The sequence below is a fragment of the Apis dorsata genome, unplaced genomic scaffold, assembly GCF_000469605.1.
Source record: "Apis dorsata unplaced genomic scaffold, Apis dorsata 1.3 scaffold_382, whole genome shotgun sequence".
NCBI classification, from domain to species: domain Eukaryota; kingdom Metazoa; phylum Arthropoda; class Insecta; order Hymenoptera; family Apidae; genus Apis; species Apis dorsata.
This window is the reverse complement of record NW_006263644.1, coordinates 1,537,441-1,542,111: the sequence shown is the minus strand read 5'-3', so window position 1 is coordinate 1,542,111 and position 4,671 is coordinate 1,537,441. Positions and strand designations below refer to the sequence as shown.

Below are 4,671 nucleotides of genomic sequence, written 5' to 3'. Positions count from 1 at the left end.
AACAAATACGTCATATCAAAAAAAAAAAAAAAAAAAAAAAGAAAAAAGAGACTGCAGTATTCAAAAATTGCATTTTAACCGACTTTTCCTCCAATTCGATCACTGTGAGCATTCCATTCTTTTGACATGGATTCGCGCGGATTGTTTTCATTTTTTATTTGACTCGTTGTTTTTATCCGTCAAAATATCCAAATATTCTTCCTCTCGCGATAATTATAATTTCGTTCATCGCGCAGGGCGCGTTCTAATTAAAATAAGTAGCACACGTTGCGTGGATTCGTCCTCCTTGTTGCCACCGTTGGTGCGATGTTATACGCATCCCTGAATGGGTAAAATTGTTTTTCCAGGGATCATTAGCGTACACTTTCGAATTCTAGGGGAGGAATTTCGGAGGAGGGAGGGAAAGCTCGTTGGAGATTCTTTTTTTTTTTCAAACGTGGAGTGCGTCGTGGCTGGAATCGGGGTCAAGGTTCAACGGTAAAGAGGAGTGGGATTTTTTTAAACAGTTGAACTTAATTGCGAATTTTACTTACGTCGTGCTTACGACGTCCTTACGCTGATGAACAAAGAAGACGAAAAAATTCCATTACAGTCACTTGCGGCAGCCACCTCCTGCCTTTTCACCTTCCCTACGCTTTTAATGTTTTATTTTTCAGACCTATTTTGCCGTCGCCCGTAACATTTCCACGAGCTCGTTCAATTCAACCCACTTCCTTTGACAGGGCCTTTTATAGTTAGATCCCGGTTAGATCTTACAATTAGTCAGAATTCTAAAATTAAGATCATCCCAATAGTACGAGACTTTATTTATCTTGAAATATATATGTGTTATGTATACGCTGTATACACGTTAGATCTATCGAGTTGATTCGAAAAGATCCTGCATAAAAGATCCTTATACGATCGTTAAAACTTGAAAATTAACTTTGATCTTTTAATATTGTTATTATTTGATAACGTGGATATGGTATATGTGGATGAAAATCAATAACGTTTCTTCTTACGACTTTTAAAGTTTATTTTAGAGGTCTTTAACCTGTTTTATTTATCGCTATTGCAAATTTTCTTCCACGTATTATATTTCTAGATAGAAAGTTCTATTTTAATTATTCTTCTTAAGATTTTTTCTTTTTACACACCCAGAAAATTTCTACCCTAGAATCGAATTTTTCCAACGTTTAACAATCTTTTATTTTTTACAAAACGTGATTTCTCCATTACTCTCCCTAATTTTCCAGAATCGTTATAAAATTATTCACACTTTTCAAACTCACGCGTTTCTTTTCGTGCACGTTACGAGTCGATCCACTCGACGAATGCGAGGAACTCGGCGTTATATTTCACAATGAGCGCGAATCTCGGTTGAGGATCGAACGAGAATTCCAAAAATTCCCGTGTAATCCCAGCCAATGCGAGACACGAGGCGAAGGGAGGCGAAGGGAGGCGAATTATAGAGCGGTTCTTCCTCGAATCTCCGCTTCGGCGAAATGGAATTAGAACGGGCGTGGAGTGGTCGAGCGTTTGATTCGTTGGAAGACAGAAAATTTCCGTCTTGCAGCTATGCTGCACGCCGGTTGCCAAGTAGCGTCTCGAGCTCGACGCAGCGAGCAAAGGCAGGACGCCTTTGTGGAGGAAGATAGTGGTACCTACCACTCAAGCGACCTGCCGTCCGACTAATGCGATTAATAGCGCGCCGCTATCAGACAAGGGAGACAGGGTTGCCTTCGTATCGTCGTGTTCATCGTCCAAGAATTTGCCTGTAAAGCGCGCGCGTCGGGACGAAATCGAATTTTAACGCATTCCGTGGCTGAGGAAAAAAAATAAGAAACGAAGAATTATTGCGAATTATTTAGTGAACTCTTTTTTCTTTTTATGCATCGTTTTGAGGAAAGATAAGTATTCAAATGAATGAATTTTTCTGAATTTTTTTCATGAATTTCGTTATATTTAAAAATAATATATCTCGATATTATAAATGATTGAAAATGTATTTCTAAAATGTATCAATATCAAGGTTGATTGCTTGCATATAGATGTCTTTAATGTTTAAAATGAAACTCTTCTTTATGATCTTAAATCTCTATGAATATTCGACACGAATAAATTTCCGAATAAATATCTAGATGAATATCTCTCATCTATATAACTTCTGATAAATGCACGTGTCCTTTACTCATATTAATTTACGTCAATTATTAAAAACAAAGCCAAAAAGCGCGATTCAATAGATCTATAGATCCCACACACCTGATCACAAATTTGATCGTTACATTAATTCGTGGCACATAGTTATTCCTCGCAAAAGGTTTGGCATTCTGCGCGATTCTGCGAATGTCTCGGGATACCGTGGATGCCAATTTATTATTCGCATAATCGGGCGCAATCGGGCCGCGTTATTCGCCGGCCGTGTAATGCGAGACCGGCTCGGCTGTGTTTCTATAATTGATGCATCGGCTCGCCTATTAGAATGACAAAACCGCCGCTCCGTGTACGGTCATCCACGCGTATTCCGCCTTGCTTTTGAACACGCTTCGATATCTCTCCAAACCGTGCTTTGCCTGTACCCGCGCGAAGTTACTCGCCATTCAACTCGCCTGATCTAGGAGGAGGAATCGAAGTTCGGTTGAAATTATCCAAAATTCGTGACGGCTGTTATCATTATTCTCCCCTGATGCGCTTGCTAATTGTATCGATTACTTTAACTTCTATTTTTACTCGTTTATGTCTGTAATTTTGTGTTTAATATCGTGGTTAGATATTATTCGTTAATCCTTTGCCTAATTATGGTGTATTTATCGGGTAGAGTATTGGTGTGTGTGAATCGAAGAAATTTTGGGAGAGATAAAAATATCTTTTCCCTTTTTTTTAATAATAATAAATATTGTAAGTGAATTAAGAAAAAGTATTTATCGATAAATATTTATCAATTTGATAAATCCAATTCTTGAGGAAGTATTAACTTTTGAAGCAAAAATATGGAATAATTAATCTCGATTCAATGAACAAATTTTAAATGAAATATATCTTTTCTTGAGATTATTTTTATTATATTAGTTTTTTATTTATTTTCTTTTCTAGTTTTCATTGTATCGTAGTTCTAAAAAGATCTAAATCTAGTTAAAAAAGAGAATAAAATACAATTGAATTCGCTTCGATATTTTACAAAAAATATTATTTTACATGCGTACACAGGGTTTGTTTGGATAAAGATAGAAAATTTAACGGATGATTCTAGAGACTAAAGTAAATACAGAAATAGTATCGTGCAAAAATAACCGTTCAAGTTTATTCTTCGAATTATAAACAATTAAATTCGACGTTAGATGAAGAGAGACTGAAACGGGGCAATATTATCTCCATCTCGCATCATTAACCGCAAAATTAAATTGCTTGGTTGGAAATTCAATAAGTAATCGACGTATCGTTTTTTGTCTCGAGAATCATCCTTTAAATTTTCTACCTCCTTCATTCGAACGTCCTGTGTAAAAAATAAAAAGAGAATTTAGCAAGAACGTTCAGATATCACTTCATATCACATCTCATCGACCATTTACAACGTACGTATAGGAATTTCGAGCATCGATGTAGCACAGTGCTTGTTCCAGTTATGACGAAGTTGCTCTTGCCTGTACTCTTGTGGTAACAGCTTTCTCGCGTGCACCATCGAATAGAATCTTCGATGGAACGCATTTTGTATTCTATAGAGTGGATAACTTGATTGATAAATTTTTCTAGACTCAATTCGAAGCATTAATCGAGACGAAATGCGGTTTTTTTGACAGATTCGATTATTTTTATTCGATTATTTCCCACGAATATTTTTTATTCCGTATAATGGACCTTTGTTCTACTAAAATTATTACTAATCGTTCTAATGTTTTTCTCCAATCATTAATAAAATCGAATATAATAAAACAACAATTTTATCATATATATTACACAACATGGTAAAAAAATCAGCAAATATTATGCAAATAAACTAATTAGTATAATAGCTTGTACACGTCAGATCTACGTCTAAAAATAATCAATTCATCTAATTAATAATCTCAAATAATTACAAGATAAATAATATTTTAATTAAAGTAAAACTGTATCCATACAAAATTATGAAATAAAGAATATATTATTTAAAATAATATCATTTAAAATATTAGTAATTCATTATCTAATTTTCATTTACGTTTGATAGCACATAATGAAAAAAATATGGGAATTACCATTATTACCGATTCGAAAACGATCAGGCGAACGAGCCGTGGCATTTCTTCGAAATATTTTATATTCGAGGGCATTTCAGACGATGTCATGTTCGTTGTCGTTCTCTCCACCGGTTTGATTGTCGGACGTCAGTATCAATGGGATGTATATACCTGTTCCGTATCGGAAAATAATGTTACTTCGGCGTGGCACACGAGCTTTGCGGTATCGCTGAGGCGGAATACACACCCACCATTACGGGCAATGTAGCAATAGCAGAGAGACGTAGAGGCATCAGACACGGCCAAGAGTAATCCGATATTACCGAGCCGCTTTTCCACATAGAGATGGGGTATGTCTTTGGCGGAAGACATCCTCGGGGTTTTCAGGGAGCCGGTGTCGCCTCGTTGTAACGGAAGATACGTTCAGTGGTGTAGCTGCGCGATAAGTCGTACATACGCTTTGTTAGGT

At 36.2% G+C, this 4,671-nt stretch overlaps 1 protein-coding gene across 2 annotated transcripts in view; it reads left to right on the top strand.

Moving 5' to 3' along the window:
* Window positions 1-4,671, top strand: part of LOC102677163 (glutamate receptor 1) — a 286,138-nt gene that overhangs the window by 4,389 nt on the left and 277,078 nt on the right. The gene's annotated exons all lie outside the window — the stretch shown is intronic.